The following is a 19,839-nucleotide window of genomic DNA, read 5'->3' on the forward strand; positions in this document are numbered from 1 at the left end:
CAAAAAAAAACAAAAACAAAAAAACAAAGAGATTTAGGGACAAAGTTAACATATAGGAATTGGTCTTTCTATGTATGCATTTTAAAAACTACATAAAGAATAAAAGCAAGAAGAATACACATGCAGCGGAATTTTTAATCCTGTAAGACATGTATGTGTACGATAAATACATACAACTGTTGTAAACTTAGAGGAACTTTTTATATTACGGGCATTGTTTAGAAAATACCAGCTACATAGTTGTTGGTACCACAACCATACCGCATACTCGCTTTGAGTGCAAAAAAAACATAACCCCTTTAGGGTTAAACAAAAAACTTGAAAATAATTATTTTCCGCTTTGCCAAAAGCACACATCTTACTAGAATGAAGACTCTTCAACTCGTATCGATTCGGGAATAATGACTGTTACCCTGTGAACTAGTTCAAAATGGACTAAGTATGTAGGTCTTGACAACACGAATAGTTTCATTTTCACATCACGTCAACGTATTCTCGTCCTGTGTGCATGTAATATTTGATACCGGACATTAATAACCATTCAGTCAATCAATAGTTTCTGTATACTTGTAGATGAGAAGTTGGAACTGCTGTTATTATAAAAAAAAAGTACACATTTTCCAGTACATGTTTTACGTTTTTATTTATTTTACAAGACAAAACACATCTTGTATATAGATTCGATAATTCGAAGTCATTTCTATATGGGCCGGCTATACGAATGGTTGATTGTAAAAGCATTTAAATAAATTGTTAATTCTAACTCGTTTTACTGGACTATTAGGTCATTCAATTTTAAAAATAATTTTCTGTCCGAGTCGGACACTAAACTGCTGATTCTTATTCGAAAGATACACCAAACTTTTAATACACGTATCTTCACTGTTATCATCTAGATATTGCCACAAAACTGGTCGAACGCATATGTATTTGTTAATTAGCTGGCTAATTAACAAACGCAGATCATGAAAAAGAGTACCATTCCCTCTGAAAAAGTTCATTAATTTCAACTTCGAAAATTCCTAACTGCGTAAAATTAGAAATTTCCATCTCTCTCTTGTAGAGTTTACCCACAAAATTTTTAAACATCTAAATACATATGTTAAGCAAAATATTGGAGAATGTGTCCACCAAGTATTTGGTATCCAATGGTGTTTATGTTACAGAAACTCTAGTCCAAATAATTATGACGTCTTGAAATGCTATTATATTTTTTTTCTTTGACGCCTTAGGAAGGCGTCGAAGCCTAAGGCGTCAAAGCAAAAATTAAAAATAGCCTTCCAAGACGTCATAATTATTTGGACTACAGAAACTCCACATATAGTATTGTGTTTATGTTTATTGTTTGTTTTTTAAAATCTACTTTGCTCAATACAAATACAAGCATACGGAACAAATCTCCGTGATTTTAAAAGCTTTCAGTAAAAAAAACGCAAACGACAGTATTAAGTCTTCATTCGACTCGAAGTTAAACAAATAGTTGATTAAAAAACCACAACAAAAATGTCCAAGTTTTATTTCGGTTGTGATTGTTTTGATACGCTATATATGCGAAGGCTCCCCTACCAGGGCTTTGCACTGGACCTACTGGGGGCCTTAGGCGGCCCCCAGACCCCTCGCCCTTTAGTTTGTGATTCCACTTCATAAAGAAGGTAGCTATATATATATATATACGCCCCTGTTTGCCATACTTAAACAATCCAATAGACCACATCTCAACTAAAAGGATGATACGGTGAAGCACTCCAAAGCTTTTTAGAAAGCTAAAACTTGTACATCCTTGGCTTTCAAATATGCGACTTTGAGTGTTCCTGATGAAGATAAATACACCGCTGCTGGTGGAGTACTAGTATCACTCCCCAAGGGTATCATCAGCTCAGTAGTTAATACTTCGGTACTTATGTGATTCATAACAAACTTTTCTTAAATTGCCGTTTATAAATTTAGAAATTATTAAGAAACTAAGGTTTCAACTCCCTCAGGCAAAGTTAACCTTCGATGAATTTGGCTATTATTTATAGATTCTTTTCGGTCATATAGCTGTTTTGGTTCTCATACATCCCTAAGGTATCACCAGCTCAGTAGTCAATACTATTTTTTGTATTATTATGTATATTTATATTTGAGTAATTTGCATGTATCGTCTTTTATTTCCTTAACTATCCCTAGAATTATATAATGCTGGATAAACTAGCGATTGTGGATACACTATAAATAACGTATCTCACATGAAAAAAGGATTTTAGGTAATATTTGTATATAAAAGAGAAGGGAAAGACGAGCCCCACTTTCTACTTAAATATACATCTTTGGAAATGAGAGAGTTTCCATTAAAATGGAAATAGGTAAATTTTTACAATTTAGACATTCAATCACAATTTATTTCGGTAATGTCTAGTGAAGATAGTCACATAATAACTCAAATATGCTATTTGATCAATAAATCAAATATTGTTAGTAAACACATTTATGAAATTAAATCATTTTCTTAATTTTTACTTTTTAGAAGACACACTGACATAGGTACAGTCATGATATTGATTTGATTGATTGGTTATAATTGAGATACTATTCATATGTTTATGCCAGCCTTTATAAATAATTCAGTATTTATTATTTTTTATCTTAGGATCACCATCTTAGTCAATGTCAAAACATAGATTTATAAATATAAGTTATTTCTTTCTCCATCTTCATTTTGTTCATGAAATGGTAAACAAATTTTGGTAATCATTTGAACATATCTCAAAACTTGATTTATTTGCCTGAAATGGGCGTCTCTGATTGAATAAAATATTGAAGTTGAACATTTACTTGATGATTTGATTTTTTTGATAAGCGCAAAAATTGTAGTACAAGTATTTGTTTTAAAAATCTATTTATTGAATATGCGATTAACTTAGGCGGCCCCCACACCCCTCGCCCTTAAGTTTGTGATTCCACTTCATAAAGAAGGTAGCTATATATATATATATATACGCCCCTGTTTGCCATACTTAAACAATCCAATAGACCACATCTCACTTAAAAGGATGATACGGTGAAGCACTCCAAAGCTTTTTAAAAAGCTAAAACTTGTACATCCTTGGCTTTCAAATATGCGACTTTGAGCGTTCCTGATGAAGATAAATACACCGCTGCTGGTGGAGTACTAGTATCACTCCCCAAGGGTATCATCAGCTCAGTAGTTAATACTTCGGTACTTATGTGATTCATAACAAACCTTTCTTAAATTGTCCGTTTATAAATTTAGAAATTATTAAGAAACTAAGGTTTCAACTCCCTCAGGCAAAGTTAACCTTCGATGAATTTGGCTATTATTTATAGATTCTTTTCGGTCATACAGCTGTTTTGGTTCTCATACATCCCTAAGGTATCACCAGCTCAGTAGTCAATACTATTTTTTGTATTATTATGTATATTTATATTTGAGTAATTTACATGTATCGTCTTTTATTTCCTTAACTATCCCTAGAATTATATAATGCTGGATAAACTAGCGATTGTGGATACACTATAAATAACGTATCTCACATGAAAAAAGGATTTTAGGTAATATTTGTATATGAAAGAGAAGGGAAAGACGAGCCCCACTTTCTACTTAAATATACATCTTTGGAAATGAGAGAGTTTCCATTAAAATGGAAATAGGTAAATTTTTACAATTTAGACATTCAATCACAATTTATTTCGGTAATGTCTAGTGAAGATAGTCACATAATAACTCAAATATGCTATTTGATCAATAAATCAAATATTGTTAGTAAACACATTTATGAAATTAAATCATTTTCTTAATTTTTACTTTTTAGAAGACACACTGACATAGGTACAGTCATGATATTGATTTGATTGATTGGTTATAATTGAGATACTATTCATATGTTTATGCCAGCCTTTATAAATAATTCAGCATTTATTATTTTTTATCTTAGGATCACCATCTTAGTCAATGTCAAAACATAGATTTATAAATATAAGTTATTTCTTTCTCCATCTTCATTTTGTTCATGAAATGGTAAACAAATTTTGGTAATCATTTGAACATATCTCAAAACTTGATTTATTTGCCTGAAATGGGCGTCTCTGATTGAATAAAATATTGAAGTTGAACATTTACTTGATGATTTGATTTTTTTGATAAGCGCAAAAATTGTAGTACAAGTATTTGTTTTAAAAATCTATTTATTGAATATGCGATTAACTTAGGCGGCCCCCACACCCCTCGCCCTTAAGTTTGTGATTCCACTTCATAAAGAAGGTAGCTATATATATATATATATACGCCCCTGTTTGCCATACTTAAACAATCCAATAGACCACATCTCACTTAAAAGGATGATACGGTGAAGCACTCCAAAGCTTTTTAAAAAGCTAAAACTTGTACATCCTTGGCTTTCAAATATGCGACTTTGAGCGTTCCTGATGAAGATAAATACACCGCTGCTGGTGGAGTACTAGTATCACTCCCCAAGGGTATCATCAGCTCAGTAGTTAATACTTCGGTACTTATGTGATTCATAACAAACCTTTCTTAAATTGTCCGTTTATAAATTTATAAATTATTAAGAAACTAAGGTTTCAACTCCCTCAGGCAAAGTTAACCTTCGATGAATTTGGCTATTATTTATAGATTCTTTTCGGTCATACAGCTGTTTTGGTTCTCATACATCCCTAAGGTATCACCAGCTCAGTAGTCAATACTATTTTTTGTATTATTATGTATATTTATATTTGAGTAATTTACATGTATCGTCTTTTATTTCCTTAACTATCCCTAGAATTATATAATGCTGGATAAACTAGCGATTGTGGATACACTATAAATAACGTATCTCACATGAAAAAAGGATTTTAGGTAATATTTGTATATGAAAGAGAAGGGAAAGACGAGCCCCACTTTCTACTTAAATATACATCTTTGGAAATGAGAGAGTTTCCATTAAAATGGAAATAGGTAAATTTTTACAATTTAGACATTCAATCACAATTTATTTCGGTAATGTCTAGTGAAGATAGTCACATAATAACTCAAATATGCTATTTGATCAATAAATCAAATATTGTTAGTAAACACATTTATGAAATTAAATCATTTTCTTAATTTTTACTTTTTAGAAGACACACTGACATAGGTACAGTCATGATATTGATTTGATTGATTAGTTATAATTGAGATACTATTCATATGTTTATGCCAGCCTTTATAAATAATTCAGTATTTATTATTTTTTATCTTAGGATCACCATCTTAGTCAATGTCAAAACATAGATTTATAAATATAAGTTATTTCTTTCTCCATCTTCATTTTGTTCATGTAATGGTAAACAAATTTTGGTAATCATTTGAACATATCTCAAAACTTGATTTATTTGCCTGAAATGGGCGTCTCTGATTGAATAAAATATTGAAGTTGAGCATTTACTTGATGATTTGATTTTTTTGATAAGCGCAAAAATTGTAGTACAAGTATTTGTTTTAAAAATCTATTTATTGAATATGCGATTAACTTAGGCGGCCCCCAGACCCCTCGCCCTTTAGTTTGTGATTCCACTTCATAAAGAAGGTAGCTATATATATATATATACGCCCCTGTTTGCCATACTTAAACAATCCAATAGACCACATCTCAACTAAAAGGATGATACGGTGGAGCACTCCAAAGCTTTTTAGAAAGCTAAAACTTGTACATCCTTGGCTTTCAAATATGCGACTTTGAGCGTTCCTGATGAAGATAAATACACCGCTGCTGGTGGAGTACTAGTATCACTCCCCAAGGGTATCATCAGCTCAGTAGTTAATACTTCGGTACTTATGTGATTCATAACAAACCTTTCTTAAATTGTCCGTTTATAAATTTAGAAATTATTAAGAAACTAAGGTTTCAACTCCCTCAGGCAAAGTTAACCTTCGATGAATTTGGCTATTATTTATAGATTCTTTTCGGTCATATAGCTGTTTTGGTTCTCATACATCCCTAAGGTATCACCAGCTCAGTAGTCAATACTATTTTTTGTATTATTATGTATATTTATATTTGAGTAATTTACATGTATCGTCTTTTATTTCCTTAACTATCCCTAGAATTATATAATGCTGGATAAACTAGCGATTGTGGATACACTATAAATAACGTATCTCACATGAAAAAAGGATTTTAGGTAATATTTGTATATAAAAGAGAAGGGAAAGACGAGCCCCACTTTCTACTTAAATATACATCTTTGGAAATGAGAGAGTTTCCATTAAAATGGAAATAGGTAAATTTTTACAATTTAGACATTCAATCACAATTTATTTCGGTAATGTCTAGTGAAGATAGTCACATAATAACTCAAATATGCTATTTGATCAATAAATCAAATATTGTTAGTAAACACATTTATGAAATTAAATCATTTTCTTAATTTTTACTTTTTAGAAGACACACTGACATAGGTACAGTCATGATATTGATTTGATTGATTGGTTATAATTGAGATACTATTCATATGTTTATGCCAGCCTTTATAAATAATTCAGTATTTATTATTTTTTATCTTAGGATCACCATCTTAGTCAATGTCAAAACATAGATTTATAAATATAAGTTATTTCTTTCTCCATCTTCATTTTGTTCATGAAATGGTAAACAAATTTTGGTAATCATTTGAACATATCTCAAAACTTGATTTATTTGCCTGAAATGGGCGTCTCTGATTGAATAAAATATTGAAGTTGAACATTTACTTGATGATTTGATTTTTTTGATAAGCGCAAAAATTGTAGTACAAGTATTTGTTTTAAAAATCTATTTATTGAATATGCGATTAACTTAGGCGGCCCCCACACCCCTCGCCCTTCAGTTTGTGATTCCACTTCATAAAGAAGGTAGCTATATATATATATATATACGCCCCTGTTTGCCATACTTAAACAATCCAATAGACCACATCTCAACTAAAAGGATGATACGGTGGAGCACTCCAAAGCTTTTTAGAAAGCTAAAACTTGTACATCCTTGGCTTTCAAATATGCGACTTTGAGCGTTCCTGATGAAGATAAATACACCGCTGCTGGTGGAGTACTAGTATCACTCCCCAAGGGTATCATCAGCTCAGTAGTTAATACTTCGGTACTTATGTGATTCATAACAAACCTTTCTTAAATTGTCCGTTTATAAATTTATAAATTATTAAGAAACTAAGGTTTCAACTCCCTCAGGCAAAGTTAACCTTCGATGAATTTGGCTATTATTTATAGATTCTTTTCGGTCATATAGCTGTTTTGGTTCTCATACATCCCTAAGGTATCACCAGCTCAGTAGTCAATACTATTTTTTGTATTATTATGTATATTTATATTTGAGTAATTTACATGTATCGTCTTTTATTTCCTTAACTATCCCTAGAATTATATAATGCTGGATAAACTAGCGATTGTGGATACACTATAAATAACGTATCTCACATGAAAAAAGGATTTTAGGTAATATTTGTATATAAAAGAGAAGGGAAAGACGAGCCCCACTTTCTACTTAAATATACATCTTTGGAAATGAGAGAGTTTCCATTAAAATGGAAATAGGTAAATTTTTACAATTTAGACATTCAATCACAATTTATTGCGGTAATGTCTAGTGAAGATAGTCACATAATAACTCAAATATGCTATTTGATCAATAAATCAAATATTGTTAGTAAACACATTTATGAAATTAAATCATTTTCTTAATTTTTACTTTTTAGAAGACACACTGACATAGGTACAGTCATGATATTGATTTGATTGATTGGTTATAATTGAGATACTATTCATATGTTTATGCCAGCCTTTATAAATAATTCAGTATTTATTATTTTTTATCTTAGGATCACCATCTTAGTCAATGTCAAAACATAGATTTATAAATATAAGTTATTTCTTTCTCCATCTTCATTTTGTTCATGAAATGGTAAACAAATTTTGGTAATCATTTGAACATATCGCAAAACTTGATTTATTTGCCTGAAATGGGCGTCTCTGATTGAATAAAATATTGAAGTTGAACATTTACTTGATGATTTGATTTTTTTGATAAGCGCAAAAATTGTAGTACAAGTATTTGTTTTAAAAATCTATTTATTGAATATGCGATTAACTTAAGAAGGAAAACCATAAATGACAAATATTAACTCATCTCATAAGATTGAACTGAAATTAAAAAAAAATAATGTGATCTTTTTTTTAAGATTTAGTCAAACCAACATTAATCGAAACATCTAAGTTTCCTATTCAGTAAATTTAAAGAAAAAATAAAGAGTTGTCTGGAATAGAATAAAAGGCTTTGTACGAATTTTAATGTTAGATTTATGTCTTCTCAGTTTATAAGCTTTAACATTTAAGCAATCGTCCTTATAATCGTTCACGACTTTCTCAGAGTATTAAACATATTAAAATAGGGACGATGCCTCGTGTAGGAAGAGCCAAGCTCTCTGTACGTTACAGAACCATTGCAACAATTCTTTTAGGGTCAGTGTTTGGCCTGTTGTAAGGCAAACATTCTGTCTCTGTCAATTATACTCTTTCTCTCGAGGGAGTTAAAAATACCTGCCCTTCATCCCGATCGATAAACTTTGCAAAAATGAATTATTGGATTTACAGTTTATTTGTTATCGTCTTGAATAAGAATTATTTGCCTCTGGACGTTCACAAAAAAAATCAATCAATAAAACATGAATTCTGACAGTGTATATTTTGTGTATCTATCAATGTACAAATTATTATGATATATATATTAAAAAGTTTTAAATTTTGTCCACGCTGTGCATAAAATAGGAAAAAAAATAAGGTTGAAAATGCACCAAATATTTATATTCAATATGAATATTCACATTTTGTCTATTACAACAACAAATTGTTCAAAAATGTTCTCCATCATAGGCGGATCCAGGGGGGGACCTGGGGGACCCGGCCCCCCCCCCCTTTCGTGGGAAAAATTTGGTTGATTATAGAGGGAATCACTGAAGCATGACTGGAGCGGGCCCCCCCCCCCCCCCCCCCCCCCCTTAGGTCAGTCAGCGGGCCCCCCTTGTGAAAAGTTCTGGATCCGCCACTGTCCATAGTATCCTACCGGTTTCACTGTTTAACAGATCTTCAAGGATGTGGTTGTTGGCGACGTCGTCAGGGGTAACGTCCATCAGCGACATTATTATTTAGTCCTGAACGTCATAATATAGCACAATGTAGGTACTTAAAACGAAAGTGAAAGTACATAATTATAAAGAAATGCCTTCAAGATTCCCATTTCATCTATATCATTTAGGACGGTGTTTCTTAATAAAAAAATTTATTTATTAAAATTACCTTTGACGACGTCGCCAGCAACCATATCCTTGAAGATCTGTTAAACAGTGAAACCGGTAGGATACTATGGAGAACATTTTTGAACAATTTGTTGTTGTAATAGACAAAATGTGAATATTCATATTGAATATAAATATTTGGTGCATTTTCAGCCTTATTTTTTTCCTATATATATATATATATATATAAACAAGTCTAAATTGAAAACAACGTTCAAACCTATGATTGCGTTGGATAAAAACCGTAATTTTTATACATGTGCATGCAAAACAAATTTCTTGTTAGAGGGGTCTAAATACAGCACAAACAACATTTTCCAAAAGACCAAAAAAGTGAAAAAGTATATTTTAACAAAACGCATTTGACTAACAGGTCGAACAACAAATGTTCTTAAACCCTGCTAACTGCCATTGACGATTGCCAAATAAACGGATCACCGATGTAATAAATGGATCTTAATTATAAATTTAATACTAAACAGAAAACAATAAACTTGCGGAAAAGATGGTATAATATATATATATAACTACTGGTATACTCTTTAGTGAGCATGAATAAAAGATAATGGGAAGAAAGCTGAGTTTATGCAAATGAAACAGCAACTCTAGGCATAAATAACAAAAAGATATCTTAGCTTAAAGTTCAAGTTTCGAGCAATATCTGTCATTTCCCCGTTCTCTTTTCACAAAACGCATCACGTTTTTCTATATGTGGAATGTATAAATACAGTCACACTCAGTCTGATTGCAGTGACGTTATCCATATTACAAATGTTGAAGTTTACCTGGCACTCCTCCCGCGAAAGAAATCTATAACCACTTGCTCAACTGGTATCTGTATGGCTGTATGGGATATATTAATATACTGTCCCGTACGACTTAATCCCTAAGGCAAGTGTCTGGAGAAGTCACGACTCTCCTCAGTAAAAGAATCAATGTCAAACTTTTTATAAAGATTCAGTTTTATAAAAATAAGGTAAATGTATGAATGCTAATGAGACAACTATCCACCAAATATCATAGTCGGCTATAAAGGGCCCCGACAAGAAAAATATGAAACAATTTAATTGGGAAAAATAACGGCATAATTTATAACAAAACAATTTACAAAAAATGACAGACATGAACCAACAACAACCACTGAAATACATGCTTCTGATTTGGGACAGGCACATAAAGAATGTGGCGGGGTTAATCATGTTTGAAGGCGCCAACCTTCCCATAACCTGGCACAGTGGTGTTACGACACAACAAGAGAAATAAATATAAAAATCAGTTGAAAAGGGCTTAATTCATCAGATCGACACAAAGCAGAAAAACACTTCTAACAAAAACACAGACCAGACGTGGCAGGGAATTTATACATACCTCACAACAAAAAAGACACAAAGTAAAGATCTGAGAGTACTCGTATGTACTGGCAGCTAGTTCAAAGCCAAAAACAATTAAGTTTAAACACTTATGGATCGAAGACTAAAATATCAATCAGTACACTACAATGCCAAAATACAGGTATCGACAGATTGTAGAACCGTGAATGTGCATATGTGTATTACAATAATTTTTAGTATGGTTTTAATTTACTGATAAAAAAATAAATATTTATACCAATGAAAACAATATTTGAAAAATCTAATTACAGTGTTGAATAGGTAACCTTTTAGAATAATTTTATTCAAAGGGTTGATGAGGTTACCCGGATCGTATCTAAATTTCCGGGCTCGGTAAACAACATCACCGTAAAATTCCTTTTGAAATAAGTTTTCCACAGGTTCAGCCAAACTTCCAAACCCAATCATTGTATCTATGGTAGAATATAGTGAAGGTTTTAAGTAATTTGTGGTAATAAAATCATTGACTACATAATTTACCAGTACTACATAGATTAGGCTTATTGAAATTCAAAACGTCACCGCAGACACGGGCATAGCGAACGAGTTAGACTATATAAACACCGTAAGGAACATCACCGTCCAAAAAGGGAAATATCTAATCTAAGAAAGAATAGTTATTGGTGTTTACATTTGATCTATTTAAAGTAAGTTTCTTTTAGTAAATTATGGCAGTATATTTAGAGAGAGTTCTTTATTATTTAACGAAAAAAATCATCAAGATAACGGTAAGTGTTGCTGAATTTATCAATTAATTGGAATTTAGATAGGTTTTTACTGAGTTTGACCATAAACTGTGATTCATAACAGTACAGGAACAAGTATGCTATTACACACCCGAGCACAGTTGGTGCCCATAGGAATGCCTACAACCTGTCGATAAACTTTATTGCCGAAACGTTATAAATGTTGTCACGGAGAAAATTTACAGCTTTAATCATCTCATCACACATCCAATAAGTATATCTAGCATACATACCTTTCTCATTAAAGAAAAGGGCTTTATATGAGTTGCAGCAACTACATTTGCAATCAGATTTTTCAAACGAACCTTTAATTAAATAGGAAAAGTTATGTTTGATAAGATTGAATGGGAGTGTAATATAAAGAGCGGAAAAGTCAGAACTGTTAATCGATTCAAAAGAACCACCAAACTCGCATAATTTATCTAAAACATCCAAAGAATAATTTTACAACCGAGAACTATTTTACAATTATGTTTTATTATATAAAATAATGATAAGTTCTTTGATAGTAGTTAATGAATTAGTAAAAAGCATCGAAATATTAGTAGTAAAACATTTACGAGGGGCCGAGATGAAACGATATTTTACGGGTGTTTTGTGTAGGTTAGGTATCCAATACATAGTCGAGACCTTCATATGTTCAGAGGAGGCCATACGCTGAGCTGTGGTAGTGACATTATTATTTACTATTTGACTGTCAGTCATCTTATTATTATTATTATTATTATTATTATTATTATTATTATTATTATTATTATTATTATTATTATCATTATTATTATTATCATCATTAATATTATTATTATTATTATTATTATTATAATTAAACAAAAATTACCTTCGAATATATGAAGGGAATGATTTTGAAGTTCTTACCTCAAACAGTTTCTCTACATCCACCGTATGTCAATCTGAAATCACCAGTTATATTATTGAATATGAATTATATATAGGACATCCGATTAATTAGTAACTGAATTCTATATTCAATTAAATAACAATAATTTCACAATTTAACAGATTGCAGTGATTCGTTGAACAAAGTTGTAAATTATGTGACTGTGTCATTGATGAAGTCGTTTCTTTTATTATTCAATCGATTATAATGTAATATAAATGCAATGTTTTTCCTTAATCATAATTTTGTATTTCAAACTTCATGTAAACATTTAAAATTTGATAACACCTACATCTGTATTGAAAGGAAACTAAAAATGATATTTAGTTATTATTATATAATGATAAAGCAATATGTCGTAGATAAACGATAATTTTTCATCTAGTGAAAATTGTGAAGCAACAGTGCCACCAACAGTACGAGTTCGGAAAGAATCCAACATACTGTACTTGACATTTCAGTAATGATAATTTTACATTCTACAATGATAATCGTTCGGCTTTTATGTTTAGAAAAAAAAATGTCAAAATTATTAATTAAAATTTGAGATTAATCAAATCGTATCGAAATCTTCCCTTGATATTTTAACAGACAATTTGATTACAAATTCAGTGATTGCAAAAAACGAGTTTACGTTGTTTTCGAAATGAAGCATCGTTTTAGTATATAAGATTTCTTTTAAATTTATGTATAAATTCTCGTTTTAATATGTGGATTTTTAATGCATGTTTATTCTGGACTTGAAATCTTGAAATGACTTTGCTGTAAAAAATAAATTTTAGAAGAGGACAATTTTTTTTCAATTTGATGTAAAGACGTCAAAACATTATACCAACATATAAGTATCGACATGATAGGACATACGTATAAATAAGTGAATACCAAAGTAATTTTAGTTATATTTTAATTCATTAAAACAGAAATCATTAAAGATAATGTCCAAAGATCTTACTGCATTGTTAAATCGATAACCTTTAAGAATTAGTTAGTTCAAGGGATCAATAAGTGTGCATGACTCTCATATAAATAGATGGCATCCATAAACAACACCACTGTGAAACTTAGGATGTATATATCCCTTTTGAAATAAGGTTTTTACAGATAAAACTAAACTTCCAAACCATATCTTTATTTCTTTTAAAGAATTCAGTAAAAAAATAAGTAGTAGTATTTTGTTGTCATGAAATCCCTGATTTGATAATTTACCAGATATACATATATAAGTATACATGAATCTGAAACGTCACTGTCGACACGGGCAAAGCTAACGAGTTTGAAAATTTACAAACTGTAAGAAAGGACCAAAAGAACCACACCGTCCAAAAATGGAAAATTAACAAATTGAATATGTAAATTTTTGTTCCGAGTTGTTCGTATTTTTCAGTATTTTGAATTGTAATGGACATCTGGTATTATTAAATATTTTGTGTTCGTTTACGTTTTGAATAAACTCATCATAGATACCAGAATTGAAATTTTGTACTTGCGCCAGACGCGCGTTTCGTCTACAAAAGACTCATCAGTGATGCTCGAATAAAAAAAAATTATAAAGGCCAAATAAAGTACGAAGTTGAAGAGCATTGAGGACCAAAAATTCCTAAAACTTTTGCCAAATACAGCTAAAGTAATCTATTCCTGAGGTAGAAAAGCCTTAGTATTTCAAAAATTCAAAGTTTTGTAAACAGTAAATTTATAATTATGACCATATCAATGATAATTCATGTCAACGCAGAAGTGTTAACTACTGGGCCGGTGATACCCTCGGGGAACAAAAACTTCACCAGCAGTGGCATTGATCCAGTGGTTGTAAATAAACTCATCATAGATACCAGGATTGAAATATTGTACTTGCGCCAGACGCGCGTTTTGTCTACAAAAGACCCATCAGTGACGCTCGAATCAAGTATTCTTTGTTTTTATTTGTCTTGTTTGATTTTTTTTGTATGCACATCTCATTCTGAGTTTTTTTTTTTTTGTTTTGTTTACATCTGAGTAGTAAACTCTACGTGTAGTCTTTGTACGTACGTTTTTTGATTTTTATTTTGGTCGTATACGTTTTTCTTAATCGTCCTAACACTTTTATCCGTGTTTTCAATTTTTCTCGTCTCTTCCAGATTCTAAGTTTTTTTCCCTGTTGTTATCATAGTTTGTTCGATACGTTAGCCTTCGACATTTAACACATGTGTAATAGTTTTGATTTCGAATGATTCGGATTCGAATAGATTTTAAACGATTTATTTTTTGTCGATTGGTTTAATTATGTTAAATTAGAGATTTTTTTAAACAATAATACTTAAATGAGAAGATATATCATGAACATCACGCCTACTCTTCGTGGTAAATTGTTTTGCATCTTTTGCAAAATTCTATTTTACGACAAGAAAAATCCAATTACTTATGATCTATAACCAAGAGAAATAATAAGTACCTACAAAAAGCCTTTTACAAGTTATTTGCATGAGTATATTTCTTATGAACTCTTTGTTTGTCGCAAACATGTTCTTCTTTGTTCTTCCTATTGGACTGGCGATTGACCAGAACAACCTTGACTGACATCATCTAAATGTTCCAATATTTGCTTTATAGTATATACAATCCAATGGGAATTAAATGTTCGTGATAAAAATCTGAAAGCATACTTATCTTTATCTACTAAATAAGCATAATTTGCATAATCAATTGTATCTGAATTGAGCTCTTTAGATCTGCCTCCACAGTTTCGATTAATTTCGCAGTACAAATATTCCATTCTTAAGGTGAAATACTGAGCGATTGTTGAATAAGTTTTGTCGATTTTCATCTTTTGTGTTTCAAATGGTCAGGAAGTCAATTTGTTTTGAGAATGAGACATTAAAGGAATGAAGACATAATTAATTTACTCGCCCCTGAAACTATATCTGTAGGTTAATATATTAGCATGGGATTTGGAAATTTCAATAAGTTTAACGGTACCAATTTTACTACACCAGATGCGTTTCGACGGTATGTTCAATTTTCTCCAACATTTGATATTTTTGTCTACAGGTAAAATATTTCATGTCGGAGAAATGTGATTTATTTTTGGCATTAAGGATTAATGAAATTATATTCAATTCTTAAGGTAAAATACTAAGCGATTGTTGAACAAGTATTGTCGATTTTTAACGTTTGTGTTACAAATGGTCAGGAAGTCAATTTGTTTGAGAATGATCCATTAAACGTTTCAAAGTAAAAAGGAATAAAGACATAATTAATTTACTCGCCTCTGAAACTATATCTGTAGGTTTTATATATTAGCGAGGGATTTTAACATTTCAATAATATTCACGGTACCAATTTTACTACACCAGATGCGTTTTAACGCTATGTTCACGTTTGTCCAACATTTGATATTTTTGTCTACAGGTAAATAATTCCTTGTTGGAGAAATGGGGTTTTTTTTTGGCATAAGGGATAAATGAAATTTACCTGTAAATGAAGTTTCAGTGAATCCAGCTCAAATTAGCTTTTTAAGCTTCTTAAGATAATGTTGGCGAATACTTGCTGGGCAGAATAACAGGTAGCTGTCTCAAAGTCTGTTAAGAATATCTGTGGTGCTAGTTGGTGTTGTTGACAAGCAGTCGTAAGCAAGTTAAATAAGCGGTCGCATGTCTGCTCACTTTTATTGGGTATAAGACTTAAGACGATTTGGTATATTTTGTTCATCGACCATTGCGTGTATTGTGTATAGTTGAACAAACTGTGAATGGTACCCTTCAAACTAGTTGTATTAGTTCACTTTATTCAATATTATGGTCATTGATTTATTAATTTGTTTACAAGATTGTGAAATTTCACAAGATGTAGATGACGGTGCTATATAGAAATCATGTTCATGCATTAAGTTTTTACAGAAAAAAATACGGCAAGACTTGATGATCTATGTAAAATGTGCTCTTCGTGGGGGTTTTAAAATTTCAAACTAAACACTGTAACTAAGATATTTATTCGAAGGAAAATGGGAATACAACTTAGAAACTTGGAAATCATATAATGGAAATAGTTGAATTAATAAAATTTAAAGGATTATTTTTGACAGACTTAACTTTGCATAAGCTGTGCATGCACTTAGATAAACTCATTTATCTAGGATTGGATGAAAAATGTATTATGGTTGGGAAATATATAATACATTATCTTTTACACCTAAACAATGTTTAGATAACAAACTCAGACATAACTTAAATATCCCGACTCAATGGGATCTGCCTCTTTGCAATCTTCACCGAGTTGAAATGGGTGATCAACCTTATGAAATAAAAAGACAGAGTGCGACTAAAGGTGCGGTTAACGATACTTTGACCCCTTCTAAAAATGGTTAAAAAAACTTTTTCAAGCTGTCATATTTTTATTCTAGATTAGAATCGGAACAAAAGTTGAGCAGAATTGGAAGAATATTCATCCTAAATTCCGTTTATTTTTGAATTTTTCTGAATGTATTTATTATTTTACATTTATTATTAAAAAGTATAATAAGAAAGATATATTATACAATATAATTCTGGTTTGCCCACATTTAATTCGGGTTTATAAAAACATTGGGTGTTTTATTGTTTTAACAGTCATACTAGTAGTTTATTTCTGAATTATAGACATATCTTTTACCTTTATTTTACCTGTAAAATTTTATAACAGATACTGAATTCTTCTATTTAATCAAGGAAAATGTGCAAAAATATTTTATAGATTTACTAAAATGTATTGAAATTGACAAATATAAAAATAAATGTACAAAAATGTTTGCTAGTTTGACAAATTATCGACAACATTTTTAAATTGTTGGTAAATTCTGAAAAAAAATGTAAAAAGTAAAATAATGAAACTTAAGAATAAGCTAAGTGTCATAATAAATAATTTGTTCTGAAATTTGAAATAAAAAATTTTAATCAAATTAGATCCACCACGCAATCATCAAGCCAGTCTAAGATAGAGGTGATCAAAATAATGCAGACTATGAAACAACGGGTCAAGAAAGAGGTTACTACTATACGTATATGCACCATTATCCAGTATGCATTGGCTCTGTATGTTTCAAATACGTTACGGACACAGCTAATATCGTAATGGAAAATCATTTTTAAGAAATGATTTAACTGACAAAAACACTATCTGCCTGTTTGTTTCAAATTAATTCAACAAAAAAAATTGTTCATCATAAAAATTATTATCTTTAATGAATGTATGGAAAAACCTATACAAAAACATAACCCGTTAAATATCCGTAACAAGAGGTATTGTTATTGTAAATGTAACTGTGGAATGGAAACATCATTTGTATATCTTTATTCTCAAACAGCTAATACATGACATCGGTACAGTAGAAACAATAAAAGAACAAGGAGGCAAAACACAAGTATTAGCATATTTTAATATATTTGCAGAGTATTTCCAAAATTTCTCCGCAGTTACTGGACATAAGTTCTTGAAACATGTAGAGTAAGTACTCATACATTGTTTGTAAATAATTCTCAGTTAAATACTTGCACTATAAAGATAGTGATATTCATCACCAAAATGTTACTACATAACAGATGCTTGTCTTTTATGTTTTGCCATCTTCTTTATTCTATTGGCAGTTTTGTATTTGTTGATCTTAGTCTACAGAAACTGATAATATTTTAAAAATATAAATATAAAAGTATTTCTCAAATCAGATTTGGTCTTATATCGTATAACTTATTGCTTTGAAGAGATTTCGATAACAACTTGAATTCTGAATAAAGAGTTTTATGTTAATGAAAGCTTTCAACCGTGCATATTAACAAATTGTGTGTTTCCCATACATATGTTGAGCCGTAGTCATCAACTATATGTTTGACACACAGGATCCATATAATATTTACGTTATAATTGTGAACATATGATTTCGAGTTTGCACTATTAGAATATTTTTGTCAACCTAGTTTGCAATATGACATACAATTGGTAGTCGATGTTTTCGGGTATATAAACTTTTGAAGACTTTTAATTAGTTATCAAAGGTACCAGGATTATAATTTAATACGCCAGATGCGCGTTTCGTCTACATAAGACTCATCAGTGACGCTCAGATCAAAATAGTTATAAAGCCAAACAAGTACAAAGTTGAAGAGCGTTGAGGACCCAAAGTTCCAAAAAGTTGTGCCAAATACGGCTAAGGTAATCTATGCCTGGAATAAGAAAATCCTTAGTTTTTCGAAAAATTCAAAGTTTTGTTAACAGGAAATTTATAAAAATGACCATAAATTATTAAAATTAAATGAGCTTTTCCCAAAATTTCATTATAAATTATAATCCTGGTACCTTTGATAACTATTTACACCACTGGGTCAATGCCACTGCTGGTGGAAGTTTCGTCCCCGAGGGTTATTCAATTGGGGCAAAGGGTATGCTTCTTCTGAGAAATGAGAAGAAGGCCATTGGAAAGTTGAAACCATCACGTTTGTCATAGATTCTATATTGAAATCGTCCATCTGTGTCAATATCGATGACAAGATCAAGATATGAATCAGACTTTTGGCAGAATCATTAATCTCAAGTTCACTGGGATATATAAGATGCAAGTACTAACTCGCAGCTGCTACTCAGACTTTATAAAACGTCACCAGTGTCTGAGCAGAAAGTTGATGAGCAAAGGTTATGTCAAAGAACGTCTTGTCCTTTTTCTAAAAAAGTTCATCGGAAGATACCAAGACCTTGTTGATAAATATTCCGTATCAATTTCACAAATAATACATGATGGTCCTGAAGTATAGATTTATAGTGTTCTTTTTATTTGTCTTTATATATTATTAATCATTACTGTTTAGTCCGTTTGGTAATATCCGTATGGCGTGGTTAGGTATTTATACATCCCGCCATTGTCTTATTGTGCTATGGTCATTTTTTTGTATTCTTGACTTCCATTTTTTCCTATGTGCTTTGTCTATAGAGTGTCTATATGCCATTTTGTTTTTCTTTGTTGACATAGTTGTTTGTTTTTATAATGATTAAAGTTATAACCCAATGTTGACTGCTGTTTCGATATTTTTAACATTTCTACCTATTATGCCTGTTTTGTTCACACATTGTTATCAATATAATGGAATTTTATTCGACTGTAATACAAGTGAGAGGTTTAGCTAGTTATAAAACTGGGTTTAATCCACCATTTTCTACATAAGGAAATGCCTGAACCAAGTTAGGAATATGACATTTGTTTTCCATTCGTTTGATGTGTTTGAGCGTTTGATTTGCCATTTGATAAGGGACTTTCCGTTTTGAGTTTTCCTTTTTTGTTATTTTCCGTTTTTTCCATGCAGGTTACCTTTGTATTTATATTTTATTTAATTTGTACTTTATCGAGAAAGTGTTTGCTTACAATACGGTTTGTACTATCAACTACAAAAACTTTTTTGTTGGCGTCTTTGTTTAATTTATTTGTATGTTTGATTGCATTTTGTTAGTCAGTTGTGTTGTATGTCTGTGGTGCATGTTTACACAG

General features: G+C 31.0%; 1 protein-coding gene and 1 long non-coding RNA gene across 5 annotated transcripts in view; one reads left to right on the forward strand and one right to left on the reverse strand.

Annotated features, from left to right (window-relative positions):
- The window catches only part of LOC127701376 (uncharacterized), a 34,623-nt gene extending 22,123 nt beyond the window's left edge, over nt 1–12,500 (reverse strand). The window contains exon 1 of the long non-coding RNA XR_007981991.1: nt 12,338–12,500. This is a non-coding gene — a long non-coding RNA (uncharacterized LOC127701376). The remainder of the gene's footprint in view (nt 1–12,337) is intronic.
- Nucleotides 1–19,839, forward strand: part of LOC127701283 (uncharacterized) — a 526,465-nt gene that overhangs the window by 348,967 nt on the left and 157,659 nt on the right. The gene's annotated exons all lie outside the window — the stretch shown is intronic.

This window comes from Mytilus californianus, unplaced genomic scaffold, assembly GCF_021869535.1.
Source record: "Mytilus californianus isolate M0D057914Y unplaced genomic scaffold, xbMytCali1.0.p SCAF_5, whole genome shotgun sequence".
In the NCBI taxonomy this organism is placed as follows: domain Eukaryota; kingdom Metazoa; phylum Mollusca; class Bivalvia; order Mytilida; family Mytilidae; genus Mytilus; species Mytilus californianus.